This window comes from Giraffa tippelskirchi, chromosome 7 (assembly GCF_054371585.1).
Source record: "Giraffa tippelskirchi isolate mGirTip1 chromosome 7, T2T-mGirTip1v1.2.pri, whole genome shotgun sequence".
In the NCBI taxonomy this organism is placed as follows: domain Eukaryota; kingdom Metazoa; phylum Chordata; class Mammalia; order Artiodactyla; family Giraffidae; genus Giraffa; species Giraffa tippelskirchi.
This window is the reverse complement of record NC_137281.1, coordinates 49,617,751-49,635,094: the sequence shown is the minus strand read 5'-3', so window position 1 is coordinate 49,635,094 and position 17,344 is coordinate 49,617,751. Positions and strand designations below refer to the sequence as shown.

The following is a 17,344-nucleotide window of genomic DNA, read 5'->3' as shown; positions in this document are numbered from 1 at the left end:
GACGCCCTCCCCCTTGTTCCTGGAACCTGCGTGTGTGTGACCTGACGTGGCAGAAAGGGACTTGGCAGGCGTGATTGAGTGAAGGGCCTTGTCATGCGGGATGATCCTGGGTGATCCTGATGGGCCCCGTGGAATCACAAGTCCTTGAAATCAGAGTCCCTTTCCCAGCTGCGCTCAGAGAAAGAGGAGGCAATGGAGATGGATCCGAGATGCAGGGTTGCTGGCTTTGGTGATGGAGTCAGGGCCATGAGCCAAGAAAGAGGGGCTGCTGCTGGATGCTGGAAGGGGCGAGAACAGTTTGTCCCACTGACATTTCGGTTTGACGTAGTGAGACCCATGTTCAGTTTCTGACCCCCAGACAGCAGATACTGAGCATTTGCTGTTGAAGAGGTAAAGTTTGCAGAAAAATATTCCATTAGCAGTGGAAAATTAAAACACTGCCTTTCTTCGTTTTTTTTTTTTAAGTTATTGAAGTGTAGTTGATTTAGTGTCATGTTAATTTCTACTGTATAGCAAAGTACTTCCATTATACATCTGCATACATGCTTGTTCGTATTCTTTTCCATTGTGCTTTATCACAGGATATTGAATATAGTTCCCTGTGCTATACAGTAGGACCTGTTTATCCATTCTCTATGTAATCGTTTGCATCTGGTAACCCCAAACTCCCTCTCCATCCCTCTCCCACCTCCCCTCCCCCTTGGCAAACACAAGTCTGTTCTCTGTGTGTCTGTTTCTGTTTTGTAGATAAGATCATTTGTGTCATATTTTCAATTCCACATATAGGCGATATCATATGATATTTGTCTCTGTCTGGCTTACTTCACTTACTGTGATAATCTCTATGTCCATACATGTTATTGTGGTGGCATTATTTCATCGTGAATGTTACTGATGGCTGATTAATATTTCCATTGTATACATGTACCACGTCTTCTTTATCCGTTCATCTGTTGATGGGCATTTAGATTGCTTTCCTGTCTTGGCTAATATAAATAGTGAACATAGGGGTACCTGTATCTTTTCCAGTTACGGTTTTCCCCAGATAATATGGATAATATGCCGGCTCTACTTTTAGTTTTTTTTGAGAAACCTGCCTGCTGTTTTCCATAGTGCCTGCACCAGTTTACATTCTCACCTGCAGTGCAGGAGGGTTCCCTTTTCTCCACACCCTCTCCAGCATTTGTTATTTGTAGACTCCTTTTTTAGTTGCACTGGGTCTTGGTTGCTGTGTGCAGGCTTTTCTCTAGATGCAGGGAGCAGGGGCTGCTCTTCGCTGCAGCGCTCAGGCTTTGCACTGCGGTGGCTCCTCTTGTTGTGGAGCACAGGCTCTAGAGCGCGGGCTCAGTAGCTGTAGTGCATGGGCTCAGTTGCTCCTCAGATCTTCCTAGCCCAGGGATCAAACTCACGTTCCCTGTGTTGGCGGACAGATCCTTATCCACTGCGCCACCAGGGAAAGTCCTCTTTGTAGACTTTTTAATGATGGCTCTTCTGACCGGTGTGAGAAATCACTGTCATTTGGATCTGCATTCTCTAATAACTAGCGAACATCACCTTTCTTGAGCACCTACTATGCGCCTGTTCCTGGGATGGGATCCTTAATCCTAGTGACCACCTGTGACACTGAGCTTGTGATCTCACTTTACAGATGAGTAAACTGCGACTCAGCGAGGTAAACTGACATGGTGAGATGGCGTGAGAGGGGACGGGAACCCCTGGATGGCTCCAGCCGCCCTAGGCCTCCTGCTGCTCACAGGTAGGATGGTGGGAATGGGAGCTTGAAGCACATGGTGCACAGTAGGTGTTGAGTCAGAGCTGCTTCTCTCTCTCTCCTTTACCCAAAGATCAGGTGTCCAGCAGGCCTGGCTGTGAAGTGGGTGACACTTTCTTCCTGACGACTCTGTAAAACCATTATAAAATCAACCCTAGTTCCCAGGGGTGAAAGCCTCCCCTGATAGAACCACCTCAGTGGGTAAAAGGCTCGCATTGGCAGAACTGGGAGGCAGGTCTCTCACGCTGGCACTGAGTGATCGCTGTGTGACCTCAGGCTGGTTACCACCCCTCTCTCGGAAGCGTGTAGACTCAAGTGCCCCCTGCAGCGTCGGCCTCCAGGGAGCCTATGAGCAAACTCTGGTCCGCATCCAGAGGACTGAGGTCAGGCCGGGTTGGTGGCTGCTGCCATGTCTCTACATGCATCCTGAGAGGGCACACAGGGGCCCTCAGGCAGAGTCAAGCCCTCCTGCCATCCGAAAGGCCACGGTGTGAATGTCCCTTTGCTGTGAATCTTCCCCTTGGCGGGGCCGGTTTCCTGGCCTGGGGCTGAGGCTTTGAGCTTCTTCCCCAGGAAGGTGCCCAGGTCATGGTCCAGCCCTGGCCCAGCAGTAAAGGTCCGTGTCTTAGCCTGGCTTTGCCAGCTGGCAACTTGCTGCCCTCCAGACAATTACTCCTTGGAACGGAAACGTGTGAGGGAAGCTGGGTCCTCCCAGGGGTCCCCAGCTGTCCCTGGCGGTCCAACCCTTTTCCCCAAGCTGGGAGGGCACTGTCCCTCAGATCCATCTTTCTCACGCTTTGCTGTCAGCATGGGAAGGACCTTGGGAGTGGAGGTGCCCCGTAATGCTGGCCTGCTCAGCCAGCTTGAATGGTATCCCTTAGAAAGATCTATGCCAGTCCGGCCCCTCAGAACCTGTGAATGTGACCTTATGTTTAGAAATAGGGTCTTTGCAGATGTCATCAAGTTAAGACGGGTTCTTACTGGATTAGGGTGGCCCTAATCTAATGCCTGGTGTCCTTTAAGAAGAGGGGAATTTATTGACTTGTTTATTTTTAAAGCAGTTCATTTTTATTATTTTCTTCAAATATCTCTACAGACCTTAAGACCAAATATGTCCAGGCTTAACATTCGTAATTGTTTACAGGATATAATCACAAATACTTGTATTCCAGTCATTGCAAACATAACATATCCAAAGCAAAACTCATCTTTCCAGCCCCACTTGAAGCTGGCCCAAACACTTTCTTCCCTACTGTTGTTAATGACTCAGAATATAAGTTTATTCTCATCTTAAGCCAGTGCTTCACCCCATTATCCAGTCAGGCCAGGCAGAAGAAGGGAATTTAGACACAGACCACCTGGGAGAGGCCATGTAAGATGGAGGCAGAGATGGGAGTGGCTCTTCTACAAGCCACAGAATCCTCCCTGGAGCCCTCAGAGAGCCCTTGGCCCTGCAGACACCTTGATTTGATTTTATATTTTTAAACTTTTTTAAATTAAAAAATTTTATTTATTTGTTGTTTGTGGTGGGTCTTAGTTGCAGCATGTGGGATCTATTTCCCTGATCAGGGATCAAACCTAGGGCCCCTTCGTTGGGTGGGAGCACAGAATCTTTGTCACTGGACCACCAGGGAAGTCTCTGACACCTGGACTTTAGACTTTAGGGCTCTGGACTATACATTTTTGCTGGGTTTTTTGTTTTGTTTTTTTACTGATTTTACGTACTTTTGGCTGTGCCGGGTCATCATTGCTGTGCAGGCTTTTCTCTGGTTGCAGGGAGTAGGGGCTACTCTCTAGTTGCGGTGCACAGGTTTCTCACTGCAGTGCCTTCTCTCGATGTGGAGCATGGCTCTGGGGCACTCGGGCTTCAGTAGTTGCAGTGTGCAGTCTCCGTAGCTGCAGCTCCCGGACTCTAGAACACAGGCTCAGTAGTTGTGCACAGTCTTAGTTGCTCCGAGGCACGTGGAATCTTCCTGGATCAGGGATCGAACCTGTGTCTCCTGCTTTGGCAATTGGATTCTTTACCCCCGAGCCAGCAGGGAAGCCCCGTTTCTGCTGTTTCAAAGTCCCATCATCTGTGGTGCTCTGTTAGTGGCCCCGGGACACTAGCACACCCACTGCCTGCTCACGCCCGTTTCCCAGTAGCCGGTGCTTTGAGGGAACGTGAGGAAATCACCAAGTGTCCCTCCAGACTGAACAAAATTCAAACAAGAGGGCTGGCCTTTGCTCACAGCTCATGGCCTTCCTCCATTGCTGGAGGTTAAGTTATTTTATGAAGGGATGCTTGTCAGAGATGGCTGTGGAACTTTATTGATCCTTTTTAGTTCTCAAAAGATTTTACTAAATTTCTGCAAAATTCAGAAGTCTGGGGACATGGGCTCTGGAGTTAAAAGAGTGCTTCAAACACCCTGTGTGTGATTTTGGAAGGGCACCTAAACCCTCCGAGTCTTCCTGCCATCAAGAGGGTTAGAGCATGGCTATTTCTTGGCCGGTTGTCAAGTCCCTTTAAAACTGGCTCAGCCCTATGCTTGCTCTTCCTGCCTGCCCTCTCTGTATCCCTTGAACTGTCTCAAGTGCTGTCTGGGTGCTGCAAACTGTATTTGGTTTCTCAGGGAAGGACACCACTAAATAAATAAATAAAAGCAAAGTTCTTACATGAACCCCTGAGAAGCTTAAAGATCCACTCCGGGAACTTTGTTGCCAAGTAAGCTTTCTTGACTTTCCCATTGAAAATGAGGACCTCATTTTCTCTGAGAGTAAACAGGTTTTCTCCCAGCAGTGAGAAACATAGTGCTGATATCCTCGGGCTTAAGTCCTCCAGCTTGATGAAAAAAGAGAAGGGATCGCATCTCCTTTCCTGTTTCAGAATATCAGTGGGTCCAGGGAAGAACCTTGATTGGCCAGCCTCTGTCTATGGGGTTTCCCAGGCAAGAATACTGGAGTGGGTTGCCATTCCCTTCTCCAGCTCCAGTCTACATAGTGGTCTGCTTATAGACGGGAAGCTCAACAAGATCATCTTCTGGATCCTTGCCAGCCCAAAGTCAATGTCTTCATTCTCTGTGGGTTGCTGTGGTTCTCAAGTAGTTTCAGCGTGTCACATGAACACATCCTGTTTCTAACTGTTCTACAGAGTCGTTTTGGATGGAATGGGGAAAATGCAGATATGGAAACCTACAAAGAAAGACCAAGGAATATATGGATGTGCTGTAGCTAATCATCTCGGTTCAGATGTGGAAAGTTCTTCTGTGCTGTATGCAGGTAATGCCTGTTATGCAACCAGGAGTGCCTGGGTGTGGTCTGGTTTTTAACATTAAACTCTGGAGCAACAGTTTCCATGCTTCGCACAGCAGAATCACTGGGGAAGGGGGTGTTAAAACATAGATCTCCAGACCCCATTCTCAGGGGTTCTGACACAGCAGGCTTGGAGTGGAGTCTGAGTATGTGCACTTTTTTTGGCCTTGGGGCATGTGGGATCTTAGTTCCCTAACCTAGGATCAAACCCATGACCCCTGCACTGGAATCGAGGAGTCTTAACCACTGGAACACCAGGGAAGTCCCAGAATGTGCCTTTTTAACATGTTCCCAGATTATGCTGACACTGCTGGCCTAAGGACCACGCTTTGAAAACAGCTGCTCTAGAGTTCACTTTCTAAGAATTGGAAATTAACAAGATGGGGTTTAATTGGTGGTGTTAATAGTGCTGACTTTTCAACAAAAGAGATAATTATCCTTTAAAGGTTGATGTATACCTCCCAATGGCACTCCTCTGCCCAATCCTTAAAAACACTTTTGGGAAATTGTCATTGTAAATTAGTGTAAATTGTCCCAGGAGGTAGACAAACTCATTTTAATGTTAAAGTGTGCTTTTTGATGAAGGAACATTTTTAGCTGGCAAAGTTGTAAGCAATGCTTCCTTGTGGCAGACTCATGTTCTGGGATCAAAAATCAAATAAGAAGGTTACCCTCCAACTCTCTGCTCCGTGGTTTCTGGTATCTATGGCTCAGATAACTAAGATAAGATGAGGAGAAAGGCAATTATCAGGGATTGGAACCCAGCATTTAGACAGCCAAGCATTGATGTAGGTAGTCCATCACATCTATAACTTGAGGAGGTGGGACCAATTTGGGACCAATTGATTTTCAAAGCTCCTTGGATCTGCATGGCTTGGTGCCCCATCCCTCTCCTGGCTTCATTCCCATGGTAGGGCCTTCACATCTTGATTTCTTGTGCCTTGATCCTCCTGGATGATTCTCCTCTGCGAGCATCTGCTCCTTTCCAGAAAACCTCAGTTTTGAGGTTCTGGATTGTTGGGAGGAACAGAAGTCTCTCTTGCAGCTCGCAAGTTTCCTCTGAAGTCCATCCCAGGATAGCCCAGATTCGTGGGAGAGCTGGTGCAAGGTCCTGACGGGCCAGAGGACACCTGACAACGACAGTCCTTTCTCAGCCCAAGGGTTCCTGTGTTTTCAGCTCCCAGCACACCGTCTCAGTGCCCCGGGCACTCCCACCACACCATCTCAGTGCCCCAGGCACTCCCAGCACACCATCTCAGTGCCCTGGGCACTCCCAGCACACCGTCTCAGTGCCCCGGGCACTCCCAGCATACCGTTTCAGTGCCCCAGGCACCCCAGGAACAAATGGAACATTTGGTCCCCTGAACATGATCATTCCCAAATTCTCTTCTGCAGAAGACATGGTTACCAAACAGCTAAATGTTGTTACTCTTTCACTTGCTATGCATTAGTGATAAAAAAAAGTAAAGAAATATGTGAGAACTTCCCTGGTGGCCCATTGGTTAAGAATCTCCCTTCCAATGCAGGGGATGTGGGTTGAATCCCTAGTTGGGGAACCAAGATCTCACATGCTTTTGGGAAACTAAGCCCGGGCACTGCAACTCCGGAGCCTGTGTGCCACAATTAGAGAAGCCTGTGTACTGCAGTGCAGACCCAGCACAGCCCCCCTCAACCAAAGACAGATGATGTGGCCTCTCCCTCCAAGCGCTTACATGCTAAGGTGGAGGAGGGAAACCAGCCGTGGCAGTAGCTCTATGGTAGAGGAACGTGGCCTTCCGTGACCCCCACATGCTCCTGAGAGACCCCTGGGCAACCACGTTTCTCTCCCTCATCACCCATCACTCTGTAATGGTAGTGGTGTCTCCCACCAGTCTCTGAGTTGATTGAGGACAAGAATGTTTGTGTTCCAACTTGGTATTTCCATTGTCCAGCCCAGGCACAGAGTATATTTCCTGAATGACTTCATAAATGAATCTGGTAAAAGTACATGGTTCTTAAAATCCAGGAAAGTAAAAGTCTGTGAATGAGTTCTTGATTCTTTATGACCATGTTTTTATTATTTTTTTTCCATGCAAGTTTTGTGCAGGTTTCATTCACATTTTCCTTCCAGAAAGAGTCAGATGGTCCCAGGACCTGGTGTGTTTTGGTCCTGCCTTTACTCATCCAAGGATGCACCGCAGAGATGTCACTCCTGCCCTGCCGTGCCTTTCTCTGAATGAATTTCTGACTTCCTTCTTTTTCAAATGATCAAAGAGGATTTTATCCTCTAATTTAATCCTTTAATTTATCCCCAGTTTTGGTTATAAAGCCAAAATATCCTCACAGTCTGTGGGATGGTGGTTGCAGTGCCTCTTTATAGGTATCTCTTTGTAGTTATCTCATCTGTGCATCCGTCCACTGAGCACCTCCAGCCTGTGAGTGTGCAAGTCCCCGTGGGGCACCATGGCGGATACAGACCGAGCCAGGAGTCTGCACCTGCTCTCCAGGAGCTTGGCAGAGCTTACCAAGTGCAGTGCGGTCACTCAGAGCAAAAGCCTAAATCTAACAGAGTTTCCTGCTCCCTTTTAATTAAGAGGCATGTCTGTTGGAAGAAACATCACCAGACCAGAGCATGGCCATCTCTCCGTTGTGATTGGCGGCTTCGTGGAGGCACCCCTGCAAGCAAATGTGACCATACAGTGTCCTGCAAAAGGTGAGTGTGGCCATTTCTAGTGGGAGGGCACAGGCCAGCCCAGGGTGGCCAGGAGGCACCAGCTAGCATTTTGGTAGCTCAGACAGTCCTGTGGGCTTAAAAATCTGATTTTTCAGCACCCGGACAGAAGATCTGTCTCGCAAGAGTGAGCGTATACCAGCTCATAAGGCTCGCGTGTAAAATAGAGTACAGTTTACTCATTCTCAGTGAGGGCTAGGAGGACATGAACACGACTTCCCTGTAGCCGGCGTGTTCATACTGGCCAGACCACAGCTCTCCATCCCTGTGGCAGGTCTGCACAAAAGGCCAACTTCTAGCAGGTGATTGCCTAGAGAGTGCAGAGTCAGAGCGAGGAGCTGTGTGGGAAATCATTAGCTGTGTCCTCCAGCTTGACCAAGGCTGTGCTTGAGAAGGCCAAGCCGGCAAGGGAGAATGTCGGGGTCCTCTGGCCTAGTCTCTCTGTCCTGGACTGTCCTTGGCTGAGCGTCACCATTCTATGCCTCGGTGGCTCTTTCTGCTTTGTTCGCAACAGCTGATAAACCTTCTTTCTAATTGATTCATGTTTTCTTTAAGTTTGAAACTACATTTTCACCTGATCTCATCTTAATCTAGGGCTGTTCTAACTCTTTAAACCACAGATTCTTAAGACTTAACCTGAGCCCATGCATCCCTAAACTGAGATCAATATTATAAACTCCTCAAAACGAAGAACTACTGTTTTAAGGTGACTTTGCATATGCCTACTATTGACTGTGCATTGATTAAATTCTCTGGAGAGAACTGTATTTGCCTGGTTTCCACATTCTTTTGGGATACCTGTAGTTGCAGCCACTTAAGATGAATCTCGCCAAGGCCAGAGAGCCCAGGGTAACCTGAGGAGCCCTTACTGCTGGTCCGGATACTACAGAAAAAGTGCATGTGATGGCAGGATTCTAGAGCACAGCCTTGCACCTCTGAGGCTCTGCCTCCCTGTGATGGTCACTTACCCATCATATTTCTGGAACTGCACCTCCGGCTTCACCAACAGTGGAAATTCGCTCACCCCCGAGGTATTATTTTTCACCCCTTGTAAGTCCCTGCAGTGTTTGAAGTCCCTTCCCGGACTTGTGAAAAATCCCTCCAGCCTCCTAACTGACTCCACCCGCAAATAAGTGAGTTTTCTGGCGAAACACACCCACCATTATAGAAGGGCCAGCATTCTCTGGCTGCAGGAAGAAGAAAAGCAGACTGGAACTGTGCAGTTTGCCAAGCCACAAATGTCTAGAATTTCTATGGCCCTACACCTGCAGAGAATTGTGCAGAGATCTGACTTCTATTAAGAGAAACCTCAACTTTTAACATTATTTCTAAACTTATTTCCCTGTAATAGTTCACAATTAGGCTTGGCAGGGGTGGGGGCTGGGGTGGGGGGGAGGGGACAAGCCTTTGAAAGGAGTGGGATGTGTTATTTGCAGTCATAGGTCAGGGACTGGATTCAGCGGAAACTGTCTTCAGGAGTGAAGCCTGCAGCTAACACCATTAAACTTGTCGTGGTTTACTCTCCGGCCAGGCCCCAGCAGTATGTGGGCCGTCTCTGACCACTCCAGACTCCTGCAGCCTCTTGGACCCTGTACAGTTCTCACTCCCTCGGGGCCTCTTCTGCCTCCTCCCTCCCACCTCCCCCTCCCCCGCCCCACTTTCAGCTCTTCCTAGGAATGGGTCCATTTGGTCTCTCTTTACCTGGCAGCCACCCCTACGGACCAGACCCCAGGAACTCATCAGGAGTCCTTTCCTTTTCAAAATAAACACCTCATTTTGAGTTGTGTGCCATTTTAAATAAGCCTGAAGTGAACTTACTGTGTTTTCTTATGGGCAGAAGCCATAACTAACGTAGTTGTTCGTGGAGATTCATCTTTTTAGATATAGATGGTGACCCTAGTGTATGACGGCAGGTGAGTCACGGGTCTGTCCTACTCGCCTCTTTAAAATGGGAAATAGACTGTATTGGTGGAAGAAGAGGCCTTGCCTATTATCTGATTCAGTCTCTGATTTGATAGATGAGGGCATCATAACATTGACAAACTTGAATACTGCTTTCTGAAATTACATTTTCTTTCATGTTGCAAATTGCGATTATTCCCGTCAATCTGTGGCACGTATACATTTTTATTTTTCAGTTGCCCTTAAAATGTTTATACTAATTAGAGTGGGTTTATCTGTTCATAACTTTTAGACAGATTTATTAGTTTTCTTATAGCTTATGTTTTATTTAACCCATGTGGTATAGATGTCAATAGTGATTCTCCCTAGTCACACTTGCATGATTTTCTAGTAAATGATAGTAAAAGGACCTGAGAATCTGTATTTCTAAGGGTAAAAGCTGTAAGTTGCAAGTGTTATTTGTCTTATTTTTATTTTTTAAATTGATTTTTATTGGGGGGTAGTTGCTTTACAATGTTATGTCAGGTTCTACTGACAGCAAAGTGAATCAGTATACATATGTATATTTTCCCCTCTTTTTTGAATTTCCTTCCCATTTAGGTCACCACAGAGCACTGAGTGGGGTTCCCTGAGCTACATAGTAGGTTTTCATTAGTTAGCTGTGTCATATAGAGTGAAATAAGTCAGAAAGAGAAAAACAAGTGTTATATATTATGGCATGTAATTGGAATCTAGAAAAATGGTATTGATGATCTTATTTGCAAAACAGAAATAGAGACACAGACATAGAGAACAAATGTATGGACAGCAAGTGGGGAAGGGGAGGTGGGATGAATTGGGAGATTGTGATTGTTTTTTTCTTTAAAAAAAGAAAAAGAAAGTTTCCTGTAAAAATGAGGGAGGTGGAAGTTTAAACTGCACCCTCTCTGCCACCTTCGGGTAAGAAAGGGAAGCTCATCTGAGGAAAATGCCCAGTATATATCAGTAGCTACATATTTTTTCGTGTGTTAATGCTTAGTAAGAACATCATTTATCCTATAATTTTCTGTGATGTCTGTGTTGGGTTGCTTGTTCTTCTTATCCCTTAAGCTCGTTAGCAGTGCGGCTGATCTAAGCCTCTGCTCTAAACTGTTCTTGTGTGTTGGGCTCCTCTTCAGTCTCTAAGAAACTCTATTGGTCCACAGATTTGGAATGAGTTTAAGCTAGGAAGATGCTTTAGAAAACAGTTTGGCAGTTTCCCCAAAAGGTAAGCATATGACCCAACACTTCCACTCCTAAGTATACACCCAAGACAAATGAAAACACATGTTCACACAAAAACTCATACCCAAATGCTCAAAGCAACTTTCTTTTTAATAGCCAAACAGTAGAAGCAACTTAAGTATCCATCAACTAATGAATAGGTAAACAAAATGTAGTATATCCATACAGTGAGATTTCATTTGGTCATAAAAAGGAATGAAATATTGACATGTGCTAAGACATGGATGAATCTTTAAAAATCAGGGTTAAGTGAAAGAAGCCAGACATGAAAAATCACATATTATATGATTATATTTCCGTGAAATGTCTAGAGTGGGCAAGTCCATAGAGACAGATTGGAGGGTGCCAGTGGCCAAAAGGAGAGGAAAATGCACGAGAGTGGACAGTAATGACTAGTAGGCACGGGTGTCTCTTTGGGGGTGATGAAAATGTTCTGGAATAGATAGGACTGGTGGTTTCACAACTCTATGAATATACTAAGAAAACACTGAATTGTAGACTTTGAGAGGGTGAATTTTATAGTGTTTCAATTATATCTTATTAAAATCATAATCATAATACTCACAATATAATAGCATGTAAAGTTTTAAAACCCATGGCACAATCATATGTTTTATTTATGAGCATATGGCAAAAATATACAAACTTTCATGGGAAGGACATGTATGTACTAATGTCAGGATTGTTGGTACTGCTGTGAGAGAAAAGAAGGAAAAAAGTTTGTGAACAGAATTTTAGCTGCAACTCTTTGTTGTTTAAAGAAAAACTAACAAAATAAGGCAAACTGCCTTCTAAAAAATATAAACTTAACCATGGTATAGATTTAAGCCCTACATCCCTGTCATTTTTCAGCTCCCTACTGATAGGAGGGGATGTGGGAGATAAGTGGGTTCAGTTCAGTTCAGTCGCTCAGTCGTGTCCGACTCTTTGCCACCCCATGAACTGCAGCACGCCAGGCCTCCCTGTCCATCACCAACTCCCAGAGTCCACTCAAACTCATGTCCATTGAGTCGGTGATGCCATCCAACCATCTCATCCTCTGTTGTCCCCTTCTCCTCCTGCCCTCAACCTTTCCCAGCATCACGGTCTTTTCAAATGATAAGTGGGTAGAAGGTACAAAATTGAGTGCACACAGTGTGTGTACAGCAGTTGGTAGAAGCAAGGTTCTAACCAGGTAGCATTAGGGGGCTGGGTATTCATGAGTTGAGCAGAGAGAAGGGAAGCCTTTCATATATAAGAGATGGAGATTTGTTTCAGAAGAAATAGATTATATAGTTTTAAAGGTACTGTCTTAATTGGGGTTTCTTTTTATAGAGTTAGAATGCTGTGAAATATACCTAGAGTTTTATTGATGTGTAACTGAATTATTAGCTTTCTTTACTGGCTTTAAAAATTCCAGGGGAGGATTTTGAGAACAGTTTTTGTGGTGCAGCAAGATGATATGCTTGAATTCCTGAGCACAGCCTCATCTCTCTGACAATTATTTTCCCCCATCAAGTGTTGGTTTATACTGTGTGGTGTGGAACTCAGTGGCTGTGATGTAACATCTTTAAGTCAAATCCCTTTGGGTGCCCCCTGCTCCCCCCACCCCACACACAAAAAAAGACTCTCTTTCCAGAAAAGTACACTTACCCACAACATTTTGCATATAACTTTCAGAATACGTAGCCCTTAACCTAACCCTAATTGAGTCCCTAACATGTGTCAGCTTGAAGAGGCTGTGAGGTGGATATCATTGCTATCTTTGTATTGCTAATGAGTAAACATGCTCAGATGGATGAGCTGAGATTCAGTCCCTAGTCTATGTGACCCTTGAGGAACTGGAGGGAGGACGAGACTCTAGGCTTGAGGCAGCAGAATGGAGACCCAGGTGGACTCACCAGAGAGGAGAGTGTCAAGGCTGAGGGTTGAGGCAGGGCTGGGGAGGCACCGCAGCTTGGGGACAAGGTGTCAGGGCCTCAGGGATGGGCAAAACCAGGGCCCAACCTCTCTGGAGAACCCTATGCTGTGGGAGGTCTAGGTTCCAGGCAGAGTCCACCAAGAGGCTGGCCTGCAGGATGCCAGCCAGCATTAGGCTGGAGGTCTGACCAAGTCTGCCCCCTCTGTCCCCAGGAGGATGGAGATCCTGCCTTGTTTGCAGTAGCAGGAAAGAAACATGGCAAGTCGGTCTGGCAGTGACTCCCCACTGCCTCACCTAAGGTTTATAACACTTGGGTTATTGGTCTATCAGATGAAAAAGCTCACTTGCAAACCAGTTGTCTATTCTTTGAGGATCTGCTAAAGCTCTATCCTGAATGCTCCTTGAAACGTGATTTTCTTCTCATCTTTGATCTATCTCGGTTTCCCATTTGGAGGAAACATGAGTCTCTATATGATCAAGAAGTAGAAAGAAATGCTGGAGGACTGCTTGGTAGTCCAGTGGCTAAGACCCTGTGCTCCCAATGCAGGGAGACCAGGTCCAAGCCCTGGTCAGGAAACTAGATCCCACAGCCCACAACTAAGAGTTCCCATGCGACTAAAGATCCCGTGTCCTGCAGCAAAGACCCAGTGCAGCCAAATAAATTTAAAAGAAGAAATGCTGGAATACAGTATTAAGAGCCAGATGTGCAGAATGAGAAATAGAAGGGGCTGTTCAAGCACCTGGCAAATTTCATTCTTCTTGCAAAAAAGCCATGTGCTTGGGCTTATGTGTCTTCAGAGTCCTGCCATCTCTTGAAGCATTCAGACTGCAGCTCTCGTGGGCCAGTCCTGTCATCAGCAACACTGCTTTCATCCCCAGTTATCTACACCTGCTCCTATCTCCGGTCCCACCAATACGTGTCTGTCCTGAAAACTTCAGATACCCAGCCCCATGATAACCTTCAGCCCTTTACATGGTGAAAACAGCTGACCCACAGGCCTTTGAGCTTGTCATTTCACAGTGTGCCTGTTTATTCTCTGCCCTGCAAATAAGTACCTACCTCTTCTATGTACCATCAGCAGACCAGTGGATAAACCAAATCTCTCCCCCAATATAACAGTGTAACTAAAAGACTGCCACATTTTTTCAGTTTTGTGAATTGGACTTCCTTATATTAAAAATAATTTTTTTTTTTTTTTTTTTAAGAATTGGTTCTGCTACTGTTTGCAAACCCTTGGTTGGCATACTGGAATAGGGCTTACGCCCTGTGGCAGGTTCCTGCTCCCAAACTAATGTATAACCTCTCCACAGTGATATCTTACATCAGATTTACCACGGCTTTCCCCCGTGGTTTTTGCATTAGCACAGTTCTGATATGAAGACTCACTAAGCCTCCCTAGATGGAGGTGACTCAGCCCTGACGGAACTTGCTGGACTGCATGCTTATCTTGGAGGCAGAGGCTTGGTTCCTCCGCCCTGCTTTCCAACGTCAGGTCTCCTCTTGGTGATCATCTGAAGCTGGAGTTCTAATGTAACAAGTGGCTTCACTCCCACAGGTCTGTGAGTGGTGCCTGGGCTCGCCCTGTGTTCTCCTGGCTCCTCAGAATGTGGTGGGAGTGGAAGCCAGGGTGTCTGGTGCAGAGCTCCCCAGACCTGTCTGAGATCTGCCAGGGAGTAGTGAGGGAGCTTTTCTTTAAAGGCAGCAAGAGGGGCTAACCTGGTGGTCCAGTGATTAAGACTCTATGCTGCCAATGCAGGGGCTTCAATCCCTGGTTGGGGAACTAAGGTCTCATATGCCACGTAGTGGGGCCAAAAGATAAAAAATATAGGCAGTAGGAGTCAAGGCTTCAAACCAATCACACCTGCTTACCTGTAAGGACGGCCCTACATGCCATCTGCCCCATGGGTCTCGACTTCAGCTCTTTGATGCTGTGAGACCCCTGGACCCCTGGAGGCTGGAGGCATCTCTCATGTAAAACACACAGAACCAGCAGAAGCCCTTGAGTGACTCGTTTGTCCACATTCGCTCCTTGGCCCTAACTGTGCCTTCCTGGCAAGAAAGAGGGGTATACAGGACCCACCCTGGGTGGGGGCTGAAGGAGAGGAAATTTCACTGGAATTCAGCCTCCAGAAATTTTAAAAAGCATGAGGGCTTCTCGGTTCAGGCTGGAAAAAAATGCATTCAGACACTACTGATGGAAGAAAAACTGTCATTGTGGAGAGAACACCCCACATTCTGGTGTGATAACAACCCCAAAACAATTTCAACATCTCTAGTAACATTCCAATTTAGGAGCCCCTTTAATTTTTCTTATTTTTCATTCATTTATTTCCCCTAATTCTGTATTTGGTAATTCAATACCCATGTGCTTATTTTCGTGACTGGCAAGAAATATACAAAAGTGATTTTATTATCATGGCCAGTGTCAGTTTGAGGCTTCCCTGGTGGTGCAGACAGTAAAGAATCTTCGTGCAACGTAGGGGACCTGGGTTTGATCCCTGGGTCTGGAAGATCCCCTGGAGGAGGGAATGGCTACCACTCCAGTATGCTTTCTTGGAGAATCCCATGGACAGAGGAGCCTGATGGGCTACAGTTCATGGCGTCGCAAAAAAAGTCAGATGTGACTGAGTGACTAACACTTACAGTGTCAGTTCAGGCCTGGACATCACCTCCCACCCCGTGCCCCCTGCCCTGAGAGAGTTTGATTTAATTTGTCTGCCATATGGCCTGAGAATGGGGTTTTTTAAGGCTCCCAAGACGATTCTGATGTGCAGCCAAGGTTAAGAACCACTGCTTTAGCCAGTAAGTGGGGCCAAAGAGTCTTTTGGAACTTACCTCAAATGTTCTCAAAATGAGAGCCTCTCCCCCAGGGAACAGTGGGGAACAAGGAGTGAACCAGAGGCTGGGGTTAAAGGGCAGGGTGGGATCCATGCTCTGGGCTTGTTCTGGAGGTGGAATCAGACATGTCAACACGTTCAGAGTCCCACAAAGGAGAACTCAGCTTCAGAGTCAGAGAGGGTCATGAAGAGCAGCCTTAAGAGAGAGCTTTAAGAATTAGTAGAAATTTTCCAAGTGATAAGAGGAAGGGAAGAAGACACACACAAAACCTTAGTGTTACACACAGTTAGATGAGAACAGTGAGGTTCTCGGGGCTGGAGAAGGAGCTGCTGTGAGCAGCGGTACCTGCACGTTGAAGGGCTTTTGTCTTTTCTCCTCCAAGAAGAGTCACAGCTATGGAGCTGGGGAAACTGAATCTTACTCCCCATCACTCCTAAGGAGAAGGGAACCACTTCACAGAGGAAGTGGAGGAGCTCAGAGACACAAGAGAAGAGTCGATGCCTTGAGGGAGGAGGAAAGGGAACCTTGGGGAGTCAACCAAGCCTTGAGGTTTCACGCTGGGAGCTCCACTGACACCACCCACCTGAGGTTCTGCGGGATTTGCTGGGGGCAGGAGGAAGATCAACTCGTAGGTCATGGTACATGACTGCCAAACAAGCTGTACAATTAATGCAGCTTTTAAGGGACATACCAAAGCTACTTGTTCATTTACGTCCCAGTGTTATACTGATGGATTACCAAAATTGGAGTATACTAGGAAGGGCCTCCGAATGTCCCAAATTGCCCCTGTTTGAGCTGTTGAGGGGTTCCCTGTGCCAGGGTCAGTGGTTTTCACCACTGGTTAACTCCAGTGTGTTATCACTGTGCTTGATTTGCACTAGCTTTGACTTTGACCATCTGAGCCACCAGGGAAGTCCAAAGAGAGATAAGAAAGCCTTCCTCAGTGATCAGTGCAAAGAAATAGAGGAAAACAACAGAATGGGAAAGACTAGAGACCTCTTCAAGAAAATTAGAGATACCAAGGGAACATTTCATGCAAAGATGGGCTCGATAAAGGACAGAAATGGTATGGACCTAACAGAAGCAGAAGATACTAAGAAGAGGTGGCAAGAATACATAGAAGAACTGTACAAAAAAGATCTTCATGACCCAGATAATCACGATGATGTGATCACTCACCTAGAGCCAGACATCCTAGAATGTGAAGTCCAGTGGGCCTTAGCATCACTACAAACAAAGCTAGTGGAGGTGATGGAATTCCAGTTGAGCTATTTCAAATCCTCAAAGATGATGCTGTGAAAGTGCTGCACTCACTATGCCAGCAAATTTGGAAAACTCAGCAGTGGCCACAGGACTGGAAAAGGTCAGTTTTCATTCCAATCTCAAAGAAAGGCAATCCCAAAGAGTGCTCAAACTACCGCACAATTGCACTCATCTCACATGCTAGTAAAGTAATGCTCAAAATTCTCCAAACCAGGTTTCAACAATACGTGAACCGTGAACTTCCAGATGTTCAAGCTGGTTTTAGAAAAGGCAGAGGAACCAGAGATCAAATTGCCAACATCTGCTGGATCATCAAAAATGCAAGAGAGTTCCAGAAAAACATCTATTTCTGCTTTATTGACTATTCCAAAGCCTTTGACTGTGTGGATCACACTAAACTGTGGA

At 46.2% G+C, this 17,344-nt stretch overlaps 1 protein-coding gene across 6 annotated transcripts in view; it reads left to right on the top strand.

The window, feature by feature from the left end:
- The window catches only part of LOC145514249 (ADAMTS-like protein 3), a 101,467-nt gene that overhangs the window by 39,331 nt on the left and 44,792 nt on the right, over positions 1-17,344 (top strand). For all 6 annotated transcript variants that reach the window (XM_081511581.1, XM_081511580.1, XM_081511579.1 and 3 more), the window contains exons 4-6: positions 1,649-1,756; positions 4,902-5,029; positions 7,636-7,754. The gene's annotated coding sequence lies outside the window, so the exon portion shown is untranslated. The remainder of the gene's footprint in view (positions 1-1,648; positions 1,757-4,901; positions 5,030-7,635; positions 7,755-17,344) is intronic.